General features: G+C 39.7%; 1 protein-coding gene across 1 annotated transcript in view; it reads right to left on the reverse strand.

Moving 5' to 3' along the window:
• LOC114654253 (leucine zipper putative tumor suppressor 3) overlaps window positions 1-23293 on the reverse strand; it is a 115590-nt gene that overhangs the window by 65054 nt on the left and 27243 nt on the right. Inside the window, exons 2-3 of the mRNA XM_028804678.2 lie at window positions 21766-21898; window positions 13414-13503 (exon numbers count right to left, since the gene is read on the reverse strand). The gene's annotated coding sequence lies outside the window, so the exon portion shown is untranslated. The remainder of the gene's footprint in view (window positions 1-13413; window positions 13504-21765; window positions 21899-23293) is intronic.

Below are 23293 nucleotides of genomic sequence, written 5' to 3' on the forward strand. Positions count from 1 at the left end.
CTAATTAAACAAAAATTGGTTTATTTTAGGAGAACAATATTATTCTACAGTTATAAAAAGAGTTACTGCATCCTGGCACTGGAAAACCTTATGACCCTGAACACACTAGAAGACCACTAATGGTGACTTGCTGAACCTTGGGACTTTTGGATTACAGCCATCTTTCACCCTCCAAAATACTGTACATTCTGACATAGCACCAAGAGCACAAAGCTAACAGAGGTAGACAGAGAGGAAGACAGAAAGAGAGAAAGAGCAAGCAAGCATCCTAATCACAGCAGTTGTATACATCCTGCCAAATTCCAATGGGGATTTCTCAACAGGGTCTGATGTGGACTGCATACTAAATCACTATTTAATACAAGCCAGGTATAAAACTATTATTTGTCCTATGATTGGTTTATGTTGCTGTTGTTATTTTGTAAGGAGCTCACCAAAGGGTTAATGAATCCTACATAAATTTGAAAACTTAATTAGTGAAATTAGGGGTGGCCGATCTTTCCAAAAAATCATATCACGATCCACAATCTGAATTGCAATCTATCTTTTTAATGTGGCATATACTTAAGAGAATATCTGGACTCAAACTCATCAAGACCTAAGCAACACTTTATTTTAAATATCAAACAAAGTTGAATTCAATTGTTCTCTCGTTCACTAACTAAGCGGAGTTAAGGAACACACCCCGAAGCTGGCACATGAGTCAGGAGGGTCCACCCCCTCCCCTCATCCCGCTGCATGTTTCCCGGATTCACGCAAAGAAATCGGTACCGCAAGAGAACTATGATACATATCGAAATGAGAGAATTCGCAACATCAACCAGAATGTTCAAGCAAATTATCGAAAAAATCCTGATCTAAATCTGTTAAGTAGTTTTCTTGTGAAAAGCAGACAGACATTGGATTTTATATATTATATATTAGTAAACCTTCAAAATAATGTGCAGTTAAAGTCACAACAGCATTCTCAGCATTTCTGGAGTTTAGTAGAGCCCGATGACTATAAGAATCTTCACCAAGCAGCTCTGAAAATGTTTACATACCTCTGTGAGTCTGCCTTTTCTGACATGAATGTCATGAAACCAACGTTCAGAACAAAACTGACAGATGAACATTTAAATGACACCATAAGAGTGAACCTAAGTGGCTACACTCCACCATACACACCTCTCTTGTTGACTCCATGCAGTGCCAGTCATCTCACTAACTAAAAAACACATCACATATGCAACTGGACATGTGAATACTCTTGTGAAGTGAAACAGTGACATGTAACACAATTCATTTGACAAATGAATAAGTAATATTTGTGTATTTGTAATTGCATTGTTTTGTTTTGACAGCATTCATGTTTTAATTCAATAGTGTGAGATACGGGCAGCACAGTGGCGCAGTGGGTAGCGCTGCTGCCTCGCAGTTGGGAGACCTGGGGACCTGGGTTCGCTTCCCAGGTCCTCCCTGCGTGGAGTTTGCATGTTCTCCCCGTGTCTGCGTGGGTTTCCTCCGGGTGCTCCAGTTTCCTCCCACAGTCCAAAGACATGCAAGTTAGGTGGATTGGTGATTCTAAATTGGCCCTAGTGTGTGCTTGATGTGTGGGTGTGTTTGTGTGTGTCCTGTGGTGGGTTGGCACCCTGCCCAGGATTGGTTCCTGCCTTGTGCCCTGTGTTGGCTGGGATTGGCTCCAGCAGACCCCCGTGACCCTGTGTTCGGATTCAGCGGGTTGGAAAATGGATGGATGAGATACACTAGAAAATGCATACAGACATACAAAATGCACTTGCAGGTGAACTAAATATTTTTTGTGATGTTTTAATGAAAAATATTGAGTTGAGGACACCAACATTTTGTAAATGTTCAGGCAAAACAAGCTTATTCAGTTTGTTTGGGTTGAAATAAGCTATGAGAATAAACATTAGAAAACATGAGTAGCTCTCAGCCATTTTCATTTTGTAAAAGTAGCTCTTAGGGCTGTAAAAGATACTTATTTACCTTATTGCTCCCTTCTATGCACAAATATTGGAAAACACTTTGGTGATATGAAAATGTAATTTTTACCTATCTGAATACTTTTTACTCTTAACAAGGTTCTAATTTTTCCCCATATATCCTTGTTAAAGAACATTTTTTAGAAATAACAGTAAAATGCCTATGCACCATTTTTCTTAATTGATATACTTAAATATACGCAAATAAGAATGTAACAAAGCTGGAGCATCATATTCCATTTGAGCAATATAAACAAGTTATATAAACAATATAAACAAGTTTTATAACATTATCTTGGCTGCTTCTCGTAATTTAATGTCACATGGGACCAGACTCAATTATGGCAGCACTGGGCATAAGGCAGGAATCACCCTTGGACAAGGCACCAGTCCACAGCAGGGCCCAATCATGCACACAACATTCGCAAGAGGTCAGTCAATCTAAGCTGCATGTCTTTGAATACGTCAGAGAAAAATTGAAGTACCTGGAAAAAAACACAGAAACGCAACGAGAATGTGCAAACACATATTGAGCACGTGTAGGATTTGACACCAGGATGGTAGATCTGTGAAGCAGCATTGCTAACCACTAATGAGCATGCCACACAAATAGAAAGTAGTAAGAAGATGGAACTAATTTACCATCCATAGTCATTATTCCTGAACATAACATATTTTAATTGGATCTACTTGTAACTTATTTCTCTGAAGAATTTGTCTGTACCTGATGTAGTGACCCTTGTTCTTACATATTTTCAGTTCACACTCCCCTGTCAGTGTGTCAGCTAACAATTCACCATAACACTAAAATTTGTCTTGTTTTAGATAGATAGATAGATAGATAGATAGATAGATAGATAGATAGATAGATAGATAGATAGATAGATAGATAGATAGATAGATAGATAGATAGATAGATAGATAGATAGATAGATAGATACTTTATTAATCCCGATGGGAAATTCACATTTTTGAATGTAATCTTGGTTGTATTGTAGAATATTGTGATAGTTCACTATATGACTTTTGCCATATAAAACAGATTGATCAAGAATAGCACTTTACAGAGCTGTGTCAAACAAAATGCTGTTTTGCATATTCTCATGAAAAGGATTTTGATCAAATTATTGCATGGTTAAAAGAAGAGCAGTAAACTGTATGAGGACAATTCAAATATTATGTTGAAAAATAATGGTAGATGTAAACTATTGCAATTTGATATGTTGAATTCCTTTTGAAGTCAATGTAGTCATCATCATTTGCTCTATTGATGTGAATGCTATTGTTATGGCCATTGTTTTTTCATTGGTGAAGTAAATAATTGTCCCCTGAACTCTATTGTTACAGCAAGTTTAATGTTTCTATGCCAGCAGGACTAGCAACTAGTTTTCATTGTGCTAGAAGGCAAAATGAAAATAAAATGGATTTCATTTGAATTACATTTCAAGTGTTTTTGTTCTGCTTCCTTATAAACTTTCAGTACTTCACTGAAACATGACCACCCTGTATAAATTTACCATTTAACAATCACTACATGACATATACTGTACATTTAAAAAAGTCATTAGAAATCAATCAGTCCATTTCCCCTCCACCCATCTATCATTATTTTGTGCACCATCTTTTTTGCCCTCACCATTGCAAGGCTCTTGAGAAAAGGAAAGTACAATAGAAAGCATCAATATATAACAATGTAGGTTACATGTTGTGTCATTTTCTCAGCACACTTAATCCTGAGCAGGGTCAAGGTGGGCTGGAGCCTATCCCAACAAGTATAGGGCACAAGGCAGGATCATCCCCTAGACAGGGCACCTGTCCATCACAGGGTGAACATTCGCACACCACACACACATTAGTGCCAGTTAATCAAGGCCAGTCCACCTAACCTGCATGTATTTGGACTGTGAGAGGTAACCGGAGCACCAAGTGCAAACACTCATAGACAAGGGGAGAACATGCAAACTCCAACTTGTGAACTGTGGTCTCCTTACTGTGAGGCGGCAGGCAGCGCTACTCAATACCACTGCATCACCGTTGCCGTCACAATATAGCTTGCATGATAATTGAAATGCAACTGAATTTCATACATATTTGAACTCTTTGTTCATATTGCCACAATATCACCTGTTTCAGCTGATGTTATCTTTACTTAATGAGCAGTGACCAATAAATACAGTATTATATTAAAGCCATAACAATTGTGTGCTACAAAAAAGGACATCCAATCTGTTGATTATATTTTGCACAGCAACTTGTGGGAATAAAACTTATAGCTCTTAGCTTGTTAATCTTTTTCTTTAACTTTCTACACTTTAGGTGTAACAATTTTCTCTGTTTTCATGTTAATTTTGTGTATAGTGACAGAAGGGCGCTATATCAACGCCTGACCCGACACAGACAGACATGGGAGGCACACTGATAAAACAGATAAACGTTTTATTTCTTTTTCTTCGCCTGTGGGCAACGCCTTCCCCGTTCCTACAGGCACAACACGGTTCCACAAACACGGCACAAAAACACAATTCTTTTTCCTTCTTTGTCTCCTCCACTCCTCTCCGGCAAGCTTTGTCTCCCTCCTCCCGACTCTGGCTCCTGGAGTGGTGGCTGCTGGCTCCTTTTATAGCCCACCCAGAAGTGCTCCAGGTGTTTGATGACTGATTTCCGGCTACACTTCTGAGTGTGGCGGAAGAACCGCCCACATGAGCTGAGGAACCACCTCAGCACCCCCTGGTGGCACCCCCGGATCCCAACAGGGTCATAGAGAACTCCATCTCCCATGGAGCCCTGAGGGAATCTGAGGCACCACTGCCACCTGGGGGGCTGCCATCTAGCGTCCCGGGGGAAGCACTGATCAGTCCATGCTTCTTCCCATGGACCATATACAGAAGAGGCATCCCGGGCCCTGACCATACCATACCACAGTATGATCATATTTATTAATAGTTTCATCCAGTGTATTACTTCATTTATTCAACTTTGCCTGATCCAAGATCTACCTCACAGTCCAATATATTCTCCAAACGAGATAATTCAATAACCGACTACAACTTCACAATCTTAACCTGGACCTATATCAAAAACAACAAACCCAAGATTAGCTCCAAAACCCATTGAATGTGTAATAAACAGACACATTTTTTCTGTTTCTTCTTGAATTGTATAATACTATGTGTCCCTAGTCATAAAAATGTAGCAAAGCCTAATCCAATTCAGAGGTTAAAGGAAAAACTAGTCCTGGTGTGGGTGCTATTCATCACAGAACACACACTTTCACTGACTTTCTTATACGGCCGATTTGGAAACACCAAAGTACTTTAATTTTTGCTAAGCGCTGACAGGAAATTTGAAATGGATGCTTCCCTGAGAATGCAGGAATTGGTTACAGTGGAAAATCTCACACTTTACACAATACACAGACAGTGCAGAATATAAAGTGGAGTGAAAAGCTCATACTGCAATTACAAAGTAAGTCACTGTCCTGGAATCACAGCAGAATCAGTCTGAACAGGTGGAGTTAATGAAGGGCTGCGTCAGTATGCATCTGAGAAGGGGAAAAAAGTTCAAGGTGCTAGAAAAGAAAGAAGTTAAAGATGCAATGTTTCAGTTGTATAGCCAGGTGCATAACGAAAGAGGAAAGGGCAGGTAACATATAGAGAAGGGGAAGGAGGGAACAAAGGCAGGGTTGTATCTCTTACTTTTTTTCCTGTTCAGCATGGAAATAACCTTTAACCTTTCTAGGTGTGTTCATATATAATATAAGAACTACGACAACAGCCATGTCTCTGTCCTATCTATCCACATGAAACAACTCCTAGGCAGATTTTGCTGAAATATGGCATACTTATTATTGAATTAAATTTGTTAAGACAGATCAATTTTTGTTGTGATACCTGAAACAAATCATGCTGTACAATGTTTTAAAAATTTCAAAATCTCCCTTTGAAGAGCATTGGCAAATCTGAAAACTCTGCTTTCTTAAAACAAAGTAACATTCTATGAGGCTTCAACCATAAAGTAATTTACTGATTCAATTTAACCTTCACAGTGGTTATATCTTTTACTGGTCTGGAGCCACTCGGATCTCCAACACCAGACATGTGTAAGCATCACATATGGCAATACACTTCTTCTGCTGCTTAACTGTAAAAGTACATACGTAAGACAGAATCGACTGAACTACTATTATCTGCAGATTTTTATTGTAAAGAACTGATGTTATCAATCTACAGTTTAAAGGTTTTTGAAATACAACGTAATGTCACAGGAAAAGTGAAGCTACTCTAAGTGACTTAAACACAGCATGTGTTTAGAATGAAAACTACAGAACTACTGTGGGCAGAAGAATAGAGCTGCTAGGTGTGCAACAAGGTCTGCACAGTCATATATATGTTCTATAGAGCAGAAAAGGCTGATTGTGTCGCAGATAGCAAGGACAGGGCAGGATTACAGTTTGCGCATGCTGAAAGAATTGCTTAGTAAAAACTTTACAACAGATTGAGCTATGGTTATGGGTTTATCTGTAACTGAAGAGGTGCTTTTGTTTTGTATGTACCTTCAGACTGGATTTAAAATCTTAAAGATAATTTTCACCATTGGTATTCTCTTTATACAATAAATCAGTTCTTAGTTATTTACAGAATTCCAATGAATTATTGGGTTTTAACTAATATTAATAACTAGATGGGTAACTTATTTCAGTTGCTTTTCTCCTTTCAAACTGTAATGTTGATAGTGTTTTTATGAAAGTATTGGTCATTAGTATTAAAGGTTATTTTTCTTTTAGTAATTATTGGGTACTACAATATTGGGTATACTTTAAAATGTTATGTTTTAAGAAAATTGAATAATACAGTAGTTAGTCACAGACCCTCCACCACTAACACACATCAATCAATGTTATTTTTACACAATATGACCTGGAATCTGCTGTGTATGAAAGCTATTGAGCCACCACAGGCCTATTTAGGCTACATTTTTAAATACATGACATTGTAGAGTACTGCTAAAAAGTATACATTTAATGTAGTTTACCAACACGTGTAACTGCACTCTGTTATCACTGTTATTTTTGAAAATGACTCATTGCTACAAAAAAAATTTAATAAACAAAATGTGATAGCTGACTTTTACATAAAGTAACTAAAAATATGTGAAATGCTCCAACTTTCATTTACCTGAATATTGTCATGCACTCATTTTCTAACTTGTTAGTTTTTGTAGATGTACAGATATGATCTTATATGTACAGTCTGTTTTATTTAAAAACTAAAAGCACAGCTTCTAATAAATAACTTTTAATTCACCACGGTTTTAATATTTTTAAGAGTATTAAGCCTAAATTTTAACTTCATAAGGCAACAGCGGATGGAATAAATAAGCTTTAATTTCATTCTTAAGAAATGACTTACACATTCTGGATGTCTCGATGTCTAGAAAAGAATACACTGGCTCAGCTGTAGAACATATGTTTTCATATACTGTAGGCACTGGAGGAAAAATTATTTACTCAGGATTTATACAATTTAAAACTGCCCATCCAGACATTCATCCATTGCTCTGTTCAACTAAAAGCACAAGCCCTGCATAGAAGCACAAGATACAAGGCAGAAATTAATCCTAGACAGGGCACCAGTCCACCACAGGGCACAGTTACACACTTAAGTCACATTGGGCAGTTTAAACAGTAACATGTCCCCAGGATGCAGGAGGACAATGTTGCCTAATATGCTTTTGCCTAAGTGTTGCTTTAATACTTAATATGTCCCAGAAGCAAACCTTGTGGACAAATTTTAATTTAGAAAACTATGACCATGGACTTTTAGGTTGGGTGTAGCTTTTTATGGGTTGAAAAGGAGAGCTAATCTGTATGTCTTAGTAATAATTCTGCAGCACTGAATCAAACAATTAACAATTGTCATCACCATTCCATTAATTTCTTCACTTTTAGAACATATCTGGCAGGTGTCCATCTTCACTAAACTAGACATGTGTGGCATGGACAGTTTGATAAGTATCAAAGAGCAGGATGAATGGAAAATAACCCTTAAAGTAATACTCCACTTGCACCACTAAAAATAGCTGAGCATTTTAGAATACTGAAATGCATTTTGAGAAATCTCGAAAAATTAATTTGGATTGCCATACTTCTCTGAGTATTCATAGAACAGACATAAAAATGGAGGGCGATAAATTACATGAGTGAATCATTATACGAAAATCTGCTGCTTACAAATCCCTCCATCCTAATAACCTTCCGGTGTTATTAGACACCCAACTGAATGCATGCCTGGAAGTGACAAACAAGTGCTGCATACATTTAATATGTCACACACGTGCGAGTAGGAGACAGCTAAAGGGCCTGAGTAAATGAAATACTACACTAGCCCAGGGGGTGGTAGAGTGTGCTGACTGTCTCTCTCGGTTTCTTGCAGACCATTCCCAGGAAATCTCGCCAGGTCCCGGTACCTCTGATGATGTCACTTCCGGTTCAGGCATAGATGACATAATTTCCTTCCCCAGCCCTTAAAACCGCCATCTTACCTCCAATTATTCAGTTCTATTTTGGACTCAGTCGTTTGAACATCTCTGTTCAAACTTTTGCAAACTTTTTGCAGCCAGGATATAATATATGGGTGGCTGCTCCAAACTTTTATAATGTCATTCGGGGGTCAGGAGTAATTTGGTGCAGGCTCCGCTTCTTAAATACGAAACCGGGCTAGTATTTTCTCAAAGGAAGAATATGGATGAGATTTACAGATGTGCGCTGGTTCCTATGGAGGAAACAAAGGGGGCTCATTATGTTCTCTCGGAGGAGAGAGCTGAGCTGCCCATTGGGATTATGATCCCAGATAAATATGGGCTTTCCCCAAACCTGCAGGTAAAAATCCTAAAAAACTGGGAGTTAGATCCTGGCTGATCTACCCGGGAGCAGGCAGAAACTCTTTGGGAGCAAACAGCCCATTGGCTACGACCATTTGAGCTGACGGCGCTTCAAATAGTGCAGCAGGTTGCCCGCTTTCCTTTGTTAAAAGGACTACCCAAAAATGTTGACTGCTGGCCTGGGGAGAATTCCACACCATGGAGGAGCTTATAAAGCTCCTAGAAAAATCTGAGTCAGACTCACAATCTGAGGGAGCAGAACGGTCCTCTAGTGTTCCAAAGTTCCCGGACCTCGGGGTATACAAACTGCTGGGGAATGAGGAGGGATGCAGGTAGAAGAGGAAAGGCGGTTTATGTGCACTTGTCAACCCCCTAATTCTAACACATACGGGAGTGGTAATAGTTAATTGATATAAAGTCAAAGCACTCCTCGTTACTGGCAGCAAAATTTCCATTGTTGCTTGCTGATATGTATTACAGCGACAGTGGATAAAAATAACGACCAGTATTACCTGCGTACAAGGGGAAACCCATAAATATAAAACCACCCAATGTTTCATTAGCTATGGAGGATCGCTGAAAAAAATTCCCGTGGCGGTCCTCCTGTGTCCAACTTTCGCTGTGATTCTGGGGCGGGACTGGTCAGACAATAAAAGCAGTGTACCAATTACTACTCCCAAACAAAACTTAGGCCTGGATATAGACGGGGATGACTCGACTCCAGCTGTCTCCACGCCGTGTGAACAAGCCAGAGGAGAGAGATACGGAAGTCCAAGAGATAGACGGGGAGATTCCTGGGCTGTCGCAGGCTAACACGTCATCACCCCGTGCCTCGACGAGCCGGGAGGAGATCAAACCAGACCCTCTCTCTGAAATGCACTTTCGGTTCAGAGAAACGTCGGCTTCTTTCATAAGGGAGCAGTGGAATGATGATTCCCTGAAACATGCAAAAAATGCATCAGTATTTGTCAATGGCCAACACGCTCATCAGCCCATGCCACAGGGTCCTCACTTTGTGATAGAAAACGACCTCGTCGAATAGCTGAGCATGAGGGGGAGGTGAGAAAACTGTTGTTAATCCCATGAATTTACCGGCGGCAAGTCTACGAATTAGCACATGCCCCCCTCCTAGGAGGCCATTTGGGCACTGAAAAAACATTAGAGCGGATTAAGCTCCGATTTTTTTGGCTGGGAATTAATGAGAAAGTTCGCCGTTTTTGCGTCTCTTGTCCAGACTGTCAATTACGGCAAATTCCTAGAAGGGACCGAGCTCCTTTCGTTCCCCTTCCCCTGATTGATATTCCCTTTGAGAGAATTGGGGTCGATATTGTAGGACCCTTAGAGCCCTCAGCCCAAGGACATAAATATATATTAGTCCTCGTTGATTATGCTACTCAATATCCTGAGGCTGTTCCCCTGCACTCAGCCACGTCGAAAGCAATCATAAGGGAACTTGTAGGGGTCTTTGTGCGTGTTGGCATCCCTAAAGAGGTCCTTACGGATCAAGGGACGCCATTCACCTTGGAGACGTTCAGGGAAGTTGCCAAGTTACTTAAAATAAAGCACTTAAAGACAGCGATGTTTCATCCTCAAACCAATGGTCTAGTGGAGAGATTTAATCAGACTCTCAAGCAAATGCTTTGCAAGGGGATCAGCTCCCCCCCCCCTCGTACTCTTTGCATATCAGGAAGTCCCACAAGCCTCTACGGGGTTTTCACCTTTTGAATTATTATATGGACGACAACCACAGGGGATTCCTGGATATTTTGAAAGAAGGATGGGAAGGAGAGGCCTTTCCCTCTACCAATATATTGGAGTATATAGCGCAGTTACGCGATCGATTTGAAAAAATTCGACCTGTTCTAAAAAGTCACTTGGAAAAAGCGGAAGCAGCACAGGCCTGTTATTATGATCGTGGTACGACACACTGAGAATTCCACCCGGGAGATCGTGTCATGGTCTTGGTTCCCACCTCCCATTCTAAATTACTTGCTCATTGGCAAGGACCTTATGAAATTAATGAGAGGAAAGGACTCGTCGATTATTTGGTGAAACAACCCAATCGTCGACCGAGCGAGCGGATGTATCATGTGAACTTGCTGAAGCCATGGAAGGAAAGGGATCCTGATCCCACCTCTGCTCAGCCCAGCTCATTCTTTGCTCACACAATCAACCTTAATTTTGGTACAGAGTTAAGCTCCAAACAGAGACAGGAGCTTGAAACAGCTATCCTGTCCATACTGGAGGTGGTGAGTGAAAAACACGGAAGGACCTCTCTGATTGTGCATGATATACTGACAGCGCCTGGGGTTATCATTAGAGAGTGGCCTTATCGACTTCCCGAGGCAAAGAAAATAGATGTGGAGGTTGAAATCAAGTGTATGTTGGAACTAGGAGTAATACAGGAAAGTTATAGTCCCTGGTCCAGTCCAGTCGTCTTGGTTAATAAGCCTAATGGGAGTTGGAGGTTTTGCCATAACTTCCGTCGGCTTAATCAAGTATCCCAATTTGATGCTAATCTGATGCCCCGAGTGGACGACCTCCTCGAAAGGCTTGGCCAAGCTAAGTTTTGACCACACTTGACATGACTAAGGGGTACTGGCAAATTCCTTTAACGGACTCCACGAAGGTTAAGACCGCGTTTAGTACCCCTAGCGGACACTGGTGTACTTCCATTTGGGTTACACAGGGCGCATGCAACTTTTCAGCATCTGTTGGATAGAGTGCTCTGCCCCCATATATGCGTACAGTGCTGCCTATCTGGATGACATCGTCATCTATTCCAACATATGGAAGGGCCACGTACAGCAGGTCACTGCGGTGTTACGGACGCTAGGAAAAACTGGGCTTCGAATTAATCCAAAGAAATGTTTCTTCGGATTGAAGGAAGCTAAATATTTGGGCTACCTGGTGGGTTGGGGTACCGTAAAACCGCAGTGTTCGAAGATAGAAGCCATAATGCGATGGCCCCATCCACGAATCAAGTGGCAAGTCCAAGTCTTTCTCAGACTAGCCGGGTGCTACCGCTGGTTTGTACCCCGGTTTTCTTAGAGAGTGGCGCCCTTGACTGACTTAACAAAGAAGTGGGCTCCTAACAATGTGGTATGGGATGATACGACGGAGGCTGCATTTAGTGACTTAAAACAGACCCTTACGTCTACACCAATTTTTAATGCTCCTGATTTCTCTCTTCCTTTCATTCTCCAGGCTGACACTTCGGACACAGGTCTCGGTGCCATGTTGAGCCAAAACGTCGATGGTGTAGAACACCCCATCATGTACCTCAGCTGGAAACTGTTGGATCGAGAGACCAGGTATGTGGCAGTGGAATGGGAGGCACTTGCGATTAAATGGGCGATTACCCAGTTGAGGTACTACCTCTTGGGTCGGGAATTCACTCTTGTGACGGATCATACACCCTTACAGTGGATGGCACTACACAAAGAGTCGAATCCTCGGGTCACCAGGTGGTTTCTTGACCTTCAACCGTATAAGTATTCACTTATTCATTGTAAGGGTTCTCTTCATTCCAACGCCAATGCCCTTTCTCGTTCTCACGACCTCTCGGTGCAGGTCGCCCAACCCGGTGGGTCTGGGCTAAGGTCGGGGGCCTTGTCATACATGTGCGAGTGGGAGACAGCTAAAGGGCCTGAGTAAATGTTATACTACACCAGACCAGGGGGTAGTAGAGTGTGCTGACTGTCTCACTCAGTTTCATGCAGACCATTCCCGGGAAATCTCGCCAGGTCCTGGAACCTCTGATGACGGCACTTCCGGTTCCGGCATAGATGACATCATTTCCTTCCCCAGCCCTTAAAACCACCATTTTACCTCCAAGTATTCAGTTCTATTTTGGACTCAGTCATGTGAATATCTCTGTTCAAACTTTTGCAAAATTTTTGCAGCCAGGATATAATATACGAGTGGCTGCCCCAAACTTTTATAATGTCTAAAGTTTTGTCCTTGTCACAAATAAAACTTTTTATTGAAAACATATGATCAAATGATCTGACAAATAAAAGCCATATATATATATTCAATATTTTTAAACCAGGCTTTAGCTTTTAAAAAAAGTCTTCTGAAAACCTAGAAAATAACCAAAAGTATTATACGCAGCTTTATTTTACCAATCATATTATAGGTTAACATCCTAAATATTATTTACAGCAGGCTGCATATAATATTTATTACTAGTATAATTACAAAAAATGGAACAGCTAAATATAAAGTAAAAACAACCCAATTATCATTACTTACATAATTATCCCAATGGGAACATCTTTTTAGTTTTAAAAAGTCTATTAAAGTCCAGTGGGAAAAAAGATTGTGATTAACAGGTTCAACTTGATCACCAAAGTGTTCCGCTGTTTATGCTTCAGCTGGACAACAATTTAAAGGCCATTTTTACAAAGGAAGTTTGCATTAAAAATAGAAGGGACCCTGACTGTGTGCTAAGCAGTGGCAGGCTGCTCTTCAGCATTACATCAGAATTATTGGAGAATCAGTTAAGTGTGTTTTTGTTTAAGAGTTTCCATTGTGTAAACCTTACCAGATGATGCTCTTCTTCTGTTGACAAAGACATACCCTAGAACTCGACTCAGTGGGAACTTTTTATTCATTCTTGACCCTCTGGGTTCACCTGTGACAAATGATCACACAAAATCATGAGTCTAATTTCCACAAATTCAGGATGTCTTCATTCTTCACTCTTTCACAGATAAAACTTGAATTCTCTACATTTCAAATTTACTGAAAAAAATCACAGGACTAAAAATCCGGTTTTTTTAGCAAGAACCGGAATTCAATTTAGCAGAACATTAAAGACACAGTTATAGCAGTTGTTTGGATTGGGACATGTTTATCTTTTATGAGACTGACAATGTCCTATATACAACAGACTGGTAGTTAGTGACATATCCATTCTGAGTGTCTCAGTTTGGCCTGTTTGACTATTAAATAAATCACTGTTGACTGCTGCATAGAGATTAAAAAGTAGTGTGTAAATTTCACACATAGTGGTATTTATAGAAATTTTTTGAGATGTGTCATTAAGTTAAGAAAAGAAGGTAAAGGAGTTTCACAATTGTTTGTTCATTTCCCCATAAGGGAATGTCATTTCACTTTGATACCAACCACTAGTAATGAACAAAACAATCTGCATGAAAATTAATTTGCAGTGAAATTCAGTGCTTTGCTTTACAAAAAAAATGTAAAAATAAATTGTGTTTCACTGCCAGCAGAATTCATGCCATTCACACAAGCAAAAATGAGTTTAATTTCTGTCTGGAAGCATTTTCATGCATTAATTCTACAAGTGTCTGTCTATCTTTTAGTATTTAAATAAAAGTCTCTAGTGCAAAAAAAAGAAAAAATCATTAAATGCTTTCCCTGTCACATGCAACCATTATCGTTGAGCCGCCAAAAGTGTGTTGTAGCTGATTTGGTAGTATGTACTAATGTCAATTATAATGACAGCCTTGGCAATCACAACCCTAAAGATGCATTGGCAAGAAGAAAAACTTGCATCACAAGAGAGCATTAAGCACATATCCTCATCCAGGATAATATTACTGCTAGGTAATGGTAAGGGTTTGGTAGTGGTGGTGACTTTCTATGTACAGTACTCAGTTTTATTGAGAAGACAACACAGTAAAGTGCTTGATGGTGTTCTGTGGTGGTATCATTGTACAGAAAATGTGCAGCATTGTCTCATTTTTTGAAAAACAAACTGCACCTTCTCGGTGATGATGCACATGAATGTGAATGTGGCTTAAAGAAGCATTATTCCTTGTTTTCCACCCAGAACGACCTTTAAAACCCCCAAAAGCTCTTTACTGATTTTTGCTTTTTGCAATTGCTAAATCAATTTCAAAACTAATTTTAGCATCCGCCTGTTTCACTTACCACTACTAACCACTTTGTGTGTCTTCTTCTGGTTTCTGTGGAATAAATCAGGAACAATTCAGGTTTAATGAATCACAGATCCACCTATATAAAGGGTATGAAACTACTGTTTAGGTAACAAGACTTGCCTCAAGCAAAATATTAAGTGCTTCTTTTTCATGCCATAAATAATACTGCTGAATATGTGTTGCTATATTTGTATACCGAAATAAATAGTAGATTAATGTGATTCACCATAGGAGATTGTAATTATCAGCCTTCTTCAGACATAGTTACCAATTAGTAAGACTATCATAGACAACCACCACTGACTTCCATTAAGATTCTTTGTTTATTACAAATACTAATTTTGCTCATCCAAAGACTGTGTCAAATTATAAAGATATGGTCATACTTAAATGGTAATTGAACTCAACTAGGAGTTCTCACCACCTCCAGTTCCCTTACCACACAGGAATATCTATTGTAGTGCTTCAAGTAAGATACAAGTTAACTTTCACTTGTTGTTTGAGTCGGTGATGGCAGCTGGTCTATTGTTACAGAGTAACAGAAGTACAATAAAGTAACAAAAGAAACACATGTCTGTGTTAAGTTGTGGCTAAATATGACACTCCAGCAATATGTACAAGGTGGGGACCTACAAATTCAAAGAATTGTTAAAAAAAAAAAAACTTAATTATACATGTTATGGCAATTCCTTTTTAGTCATTGTGAAAATAGTTCGAATGAGATCCAATACACTTATCCCAGCACTTCTTCCATTCTTGGAAACATTTCCTATACTCCTCTTTTGTTACTGTGTCTAGAAACCCTTGTGACTTTTTCATGGATTTCTTATATGGTAGCAAATCATCTTCTCTTCAGTTTCAATTTTAATTTCAGGAACAAAGAACAAAAAAAGTGTCCAACACACTAGTTATGAAGCAATAACCACATTGTTTCTGGTCGAAAACTCTTTCAACAACAAGGTGTCATGGTGCAGTGGTGTGTGCAGGTGTGTTGTCATGGTGCAAAATGTAGCTTTGTTCTGGACGTTTTTTTCCTGACTGGCAGAGGCCTCAGCAGTTTAGTGTAATATTGCTGATTAACAAGCTGTTCATAAGTTAAAAACTTTATTAACAAATCTGTTTATACTGAAAACACAAAAATAATTTTTTTTTACATTTATATAGCAGTTTTCTCAGTACTCAAAGTGCTCTCCACGCAGGGAGGACCCGGGACTTGAACCCATGATCTACTTACTGCGAGGCAGCAACACTACCACTGTACCACCTGCGTGGATATGGTTTTAATGTTCAATGCCCTGACATGCTTTTTTCAACTTGTACAAAATTAAAATCGCCAAAGCCATCTGCTTGAGTGTAGAGTAAGAAATATGCATCTCAATCAACTTAGCTCATTGCCACTTGGCAGACTGATTAATAAGACAGTAGGCATACAATATGTAGTGGCACAGTTGAAAACTACACCCTACTACTCCTATGCTACTGACTGATTCTGGGAATTTTTGGGTCCCTCCCTTGTATTCATACACTTGTTTAAAATTAACGCAGGGAAGCATGAAGATTGCTCATTCACTTGTCAGGTGCTTTTTACAGAGTTCAGGCATGTGCAGCTGTCACCTATATTAAGTGCTGTACAACACTTCTGATCATTGGAAACTCCACTTTTCATCTTCATTTTACAGTCTATCACTCAGTCCACTATGAGAAATGTAAACTGGAAAATGGCAGCTGGACAGAGCATTTGATGTCTCAAGTGGCTGGGGAGACAAAGTCATTGCAGGTCTTATAAAGGCTGAGGAATATCTCCATGGCTGCAGTGTAAAAAGGCCCGATCCCCTTAGGTTCCACATGCAAACAACAAGAAACACAATAAAGGATTCTGACATAATATAAAGAAAATAACAAAAAATAAAAAAAAATTAATAAAGAATAATAAAATACCATAAAATTATTAGGAAAAAAATATATTAACCAAGATTCCAAGAGAAATCAAGGAAAATAACATCAACAGCCATTATGTGTTTAGATTTTTCTTTTGTTTTAAACACCAATTATCACAGCTTTTTATTCTACAAAGTATTATGGACTGAAAGACATTGTTCTTAGGTGATATTGTGGTCTAAGATGGAACTAAGGATGTTTCTAAAAAGATCAGTTGAAAAAAGAACCAGGAACAAGAAGAGACGAGTATGAGCAGGCAGGGCTTCATTACTAAAGGTGAAAATAATAAACTGAACAAAACCAGTGTGCAAGACAAACATCAGGACAGGTCAGCTCAGGATTCTGGGACACGCGGTTCAGTGTAACGCTCCGGAAATAACCCTCTATCTGCCGCAGCCAGGTGTTATGTGGGCATCACCTTGGCCTGGCCCAGCCACTTGGGTCCTCAACAATAAGGATTCTGCAAGCTGAATCACCCTCAGGGAATCGTGCCACAAGGCCATAGTGCTGTAACTGACACTCCCTCACAATGCAGGTAATGTGTGTCATTCGGGTCTCCATGAGCAACTGATCATTCAACACAAAGTCAAACTAACGGTACCCAAGGACTCTCCGAAGAGACACAGTGCCAAAGGAGTCCAGTCTTCCTCTCAGGTCACTGGATAGCATCCATGTCTCACAACCATATAGCAAGACAGAAAGCACCAGGACTCTAAAGACTTGGACCTTCGTCCCTTTGCATTGATATCAGGAGCACCACACATCCTTTTGCAGTGACCTCATGACCCCCAATGTTCTCCCAATCCGTCTACTGACTTTATAGGAAGAGTCACCAGAGACATGGATGTCACTGTCGAGGTAAGTAAACCTCTCGACAAAGTCGACACTCTCTCTGCAGACAGACACACTGCTGATGCTGCGACCAAGAGGTCATTAAAGGCCTGGATCTTGGTTTCTATCCAGGACACTCGCAATCTCAGACACTCAGACTCCTCGCTCAGTCTCTCAAGAGCCCTGATCAGTGCCTCCATTGACTCCACGAAGATCACAGCATCGTCAGTAAAGTCAAGATCAGTGAATCTTTCTTCACCAACAGATGCCCCACAGCTGTTGGACCCTAAAACCTTGCCCAACACCCAGTCCAGGAAAGCACTGAACAGACTAGGAGCAAGAATTCACCCCTGACGAAACCCAGAATCAACTGGGAAAAACACAGCGGTTTTGTCTCCACTCTGCACAGCACTCACAGTACCAATGTACAGGCCGGCCATGATATCCAGCAACCTCAAGGGGATCCCGCGAACCCTCAGGATGTTCCACAGGGAAGCTCAATCAACTCAAACACTTTACAAAAACTGACAAACGCTGCAAAGAAACTCTGCCGATATTCGTGTTTGCGCTCCATGAGAATCCTCAGTGCCAGGATGCGGTCAATGGTAGACTTCTTAGGTGTAAAACCAGACTGTTCCGGTCGCTGGTAGGTGAGCAAGTGCTCACGGATCCTACTGAGGACGACCCTAGCAAGAACCTTACCCAGCATCGAGAGCATTGTTATCCCCCTGTAGTTGCCGCAACCCAGGCGTAATGCTCCAATTCTTCTGTAAGCAGGACGTGGGTCACTAGACCACAGATGGTATGTCACTTGCTCACAGATTCCTCTAACAAACGCCTCCGTATCTGCCCTCACAGCCCTCGCAGCCATCCTTTTCAGTTCCTGGTACAGACCATAGTTGCCATCAAGCCATGTGCTATGACTCCTCTCGATGATATCCAGAATGCCCTGCGAGATGAAACACCGCCTTCTGGGAACACCAACACAACCCTCAGCAATCTTCAGGGTCTTGTCATGGAAGGTCTCCCAAATCACATTAGGATCGGCACAAACATCAGAACATCAAAAGTGCCAGAAACAAAAGTCAAATCCATTACTTTTCAGAAGGAACTCTAACCACAAAAGAAATGGGAGGTATTATTTGTTTTAGATTGTGAAGAATCTAAACACTGACATTTGCAACAGGCCATGTCAGTATGTGAGTGGTGCTGTGAATTTGGATGCTGTGATACAGTGCATCCAGAAAGTATTCACAGCGCATCACTTTTTCCACATTTTGTTATGTTACAGCCTTATTCCAAAATGGATTAAATTCATTTTTTTCCTCAGAATTCTACACACAACACCCCATAATGACAATGTGAAAAAAGTTTACTTGAGGTTTTTGCAAATTTATTAAAAATAAAAAAATGGAGAAATCACATGTACATAAGTATTCACAGCCTTTGCTCAATACTTTGTCGATGCACCTTTGGCAGCAATTACAGCCTCAAGTCTTTTTGAATATGATGCCACAAGCTTGGCACACCTATCCTTGGCCAGTTTCGCCCAATCCTCTTTGCAGCACTTCTCAAGCTCCATCAGGTTGGATGGGAAGCGTTGGTGCACAGCCATTTTAAGATCTCTCCAGAGATCTCAATCGGATTCAAGTCTGGGCTCTGGCTGAGTTGTCCTAAAGCCCCTCCTTTGATATCTTGGCTGTGTGCTTAGGGTCGTTGTCCTGCTGAAAGATGAACTGTCACCCCAGTCTGAGGTCAAGAGCACTCTGGAGCAGGTTTTCATCCAGGATGTCTCTGTACATTGCTGCAGTCATCTTTCCCTTTATCCTGACAAGTCTCCCAGTCCCTGCCACTGAAAAACATCCCCACAGCATGATGCTGCCACCACCATGCTGTAGGGATGGTATTGGCCTGGAGATGAGCGGTGCCTGGTTTCCTCCAAACGTGACGCCTGGCATTCACACCAAAGAGTTCAATCTTTGTCTCATCAGACCAGAGAATTTTCTTTCTCATGGTCTGAGAGTCCTTCAGGTGCCTTTTGGCAAACTCCAGGCGGGCTGCCATGTGCCTTTTACTAAGGAGTGGCTTCCGTCTGGCCACTCTACCATACAGGCCTGATTGGTGGATTGCTGCAGAGATGGTTGTCCTTCTGGAAGGTTCTCCTCTCTCCACAGAGGACCTCTAGAGCTCTGACAGAGTGATCATCGGGTTCTTGGTCACCTCCCTGACTAAGGCCCTTCTCCCCCGATCGTTCAGTTTAGATGGCCGGCCAGCTCTAGGAAGAGTCCTGGTGGTTTCGAACTTCTTCCACTTACGGATGATGGAGGCCATTGTGCTCATTGGGACCTTCAAAGCAGCAGAAATTTTTCTGTAACCTTCCCCAGATTTCTGCCTCAAGACAATCCTGTCTCAGAGGTCTACAGACAATTCCTTTGACTTCATGCTTGGTTTGTGCTCTGACATGAACTGTCAATTGTGGGACCTTATATAGACAGGTGTGTGCCTTTCCAAATCATGTCCAATCAACTGAATTTACCACAGGTGGACTCCAATTAAGCTGCAGAAACATCTCAAGGATGATCAGGGGAAACAGGATGCACCTGAACTCAATTTTGAGCTTCATGTCAAAGGCTGTGAATACTTATGTACATGTGCTTTCTCAATTTTTTTATTTTAATAAATTTGCAAAAATCTCAAGTAAACTTTTTTCACGTTGTCATTATGGGGTGTTGTGTGTAGAATTCTGAGGAAAAAAATGAATTTAATCCATTTTGGAATAAGGCTGTAACATAACAAAAAGTGGTAAAAATTGATGGGCTGTGAATGCTTTCCGGATGCACTGTATGTGTGATGCCAGTGACAATTATAAAAAATGTAGCAAAATTTTCAAAATGTAAACTTAGCAATGATAATTATTATCTCTTAAGTGAATCATAACATATTGTATACTTCTTACTGTGCTCAATAATTTGTTTTAATGTGTGAAAATGCTTGATGCCAAAACTTACTCATTTTCCTGGAAATTACATACAGTATAGTGTCCTACATACAGTAGTTCTATGCTAGAAGCAATACTATTTTCTCTATATATCATTACTGTTTGGGAAGGTCACTCAAAATTGAATTTATTTAAATGTGATGGTACTTCACTGTATCAACAAATCAAACCTAAAGATAGGTATCCTATTTAGTCAATTAACTGAATTAACTAGCTAAATATAAAATTGAAAGTTCAAAAATACAAAATAAAATAATAATAGTAATAATAAAGAAATGTGAAAATAAAGAAATTAAATATTTGAAGAATAAATAAGACAAAAGGATACTCAAAATAAGAAATGAAGCAATTAACAAAAGAGCTGAAATAAAAATAAAGAAAGATAATCAACCAAAGTACTCATACAATACAAAATTAAATTTTCCTCATCGTCAAAGATGAAGCTAAAATACCAAAAACTGAAAAATCCACAACAGAGAACCACAAAAGACAGCTAATTTTAGTATAAAGTAGTGGGCACAAAAGAGGGGTCAACGAATATAGAAGTTAAACTTACTAAAGTACCAGAGGTGACATGCAAGTGTTTTATAGAACTCTCAGGTAACTACAACCCAACTAACCACAGTAGCTCAGAATCTCAATTACCAATAAGTCATCAATCTGAAGACAACTGACACAACTCAGGGAAACAGAATGAGCTAAAAATGAATCAAAACAGAGGACAATTGTAGGGAAGCAAGGGCATACGAAAAATATAAGAAAAATGTAAACAGGGTTAGGTGCTGTTGCATTTCCAACAACTATGATCAACTTTTGCCATCTGTAACACAGAGTGAAAATGAGCTGGTTTCACACTATGTTGGATACTAAAAAGTAAGCTCACCTGTTTGTTTTAGACGGAATGTAGCAATGTCATGTCTTCCTTGCATTTTACTCAAATTACTTGATATAAAGACTACATTTAATTAAAAATGTTGTTTGAAGAATTATGAATAGAACTAAAAATGAAATCCTATAAATTCCTATTTCGCTGACATTCCAATTATCCAAATACTACTGTGCATATCCTGATTACTGTACATAACCACTGATTATACCAATAATCATTGAAATAACAATTTTTTTGTAGGAATGGCAACAAAATCTAATATAATCTGGGAATCTAACTCTGAGGAAGCAACTGTAAGCATAGTGGTTATGAACGAATAGATCAGTGACCCACCATGACCATGAGCAGTGATCCTGTCCACAGTACTGCATGACCAGGATTCAAACGTCATTCACTCAACAGGCAACAAAGCGTAAGGCATCATGGCAGATCCCATGTTGAAGCTTCAGAATCATGTGGGGCAGTCCTGAGAATTGCAAAATGAAAAAAAGTTTTTCAGTTTGGGTACAACAATTATAGCATTTTGAATAAATGGAAATAACAAAAACTACAGTATAAGTAGTATCATAGCAGGAGCCTAATAGATCTTTTACAACCTGGATGCATACAATTGTAAAATTACAATATTGGCAATTTATAATGAAATCACAGTTATCCCTAAATTCTTAGAAGGGTTCTATTTAATGAAACAAGGAATAGGATAAATCATTAAATGTTTCGGCGCTACAGTCCTAGTGCTCAAGACTTTAATAGAAGTAATAATGCCTTTCAACATCTCCTGCACAGAGCTAATTGGGGGGATGGCTTTACTCTTCAATCACAGTATAAATATTATGCACAGTCATTCACACAACCAATTAGTTAATTATTAGAGAGAAAGGCAAGGTTTTACTGATTGTTTGTTTGACAACCTTTGAGTAGATTGTTTTCATACCCAAAGGCAAGACAATCCCAGGGACATCTGAGGCAACTCGGGCACCTCTTCTGTAAGAGTTTCAGAGTAACCAGTTTTCTGATGAGACATGGGAACATTTTATAAGAAATGCTTTAAAAGATTAAATTCTCTTTTGTTTGAAAAGATTTTGACTAATTCATGTATTTCTGCCCTCTTCTGCATAGTTACCCTGGGCTGTATTGGAGGGCTCAGGCACGACTCCCACTTCCATTTTAACATTTTAGTAATATTAGTATGAAGTCTTAATAGTACTTCATTAATATTCCAAAAGTTACTGATGCTGTTCCAATGTATTCCTATGCCTAATTAATAGGATGATCCAAAGAGCACAGATAATGCATGAAATGACTTTGCTACAATGCTTAGCATTTCCGTTTGTTTGGGGTTATTGTTATTTACCTCTATGAATCTTTTTATTTCTTTAAAGTTTGCTCCTAAAATATTGTTTGACTTGTTTCTTAATGGGCTGTGAGTTTCTTCCTGTAAACATGTACAAAATGTCTGCAATTCATGATTATATCAAATGTATTTTGTGGTATTACTCACTGAAGAACACAGATGAGATGGGCAATAAATTGGTCTTATAATTAGTATCGACTGACAGTAGCTTAAAACATTAGAAATCAGAGGATTTTGCACTTTCTTTTTAAAAGATATGTCTAATGTAAAGTCTAGAACATGCATCACGTGAAGGGAAACTTAGGCATCTCTGTGTGAAGTTGAACACCACATCCACAAGTGAATACACATATCCATGGGTTTTGTGGGATTCAGAATGCCGAATTTATTTTGGTGGTACAACAAAAATGTACATTCAAAGACTGGCCTTTGGGGCTAAAAAGGACAATTCCCCGGGAGCATTATATCAGTGCGCCATGCTTTTAGGCCAGAAACATTGAGACTGAT

The sequence above is a fragment of the Erpetoichthys calabaricus genome, chromosome 7 (assembly GCF_900747795.2).
Source record: "Erpetoichthys calabaricus chromosome 7, fErpCal1.3, whole genome shotgun sequence".
Taxonomy (NCBI): domain Eukaryota; kingdom Metazoa; phylum Chordata; class Cladistia; order Polypteriformes; family Polypteridae; genus Erpetoichthys; species Erpetoichthys calabaricus.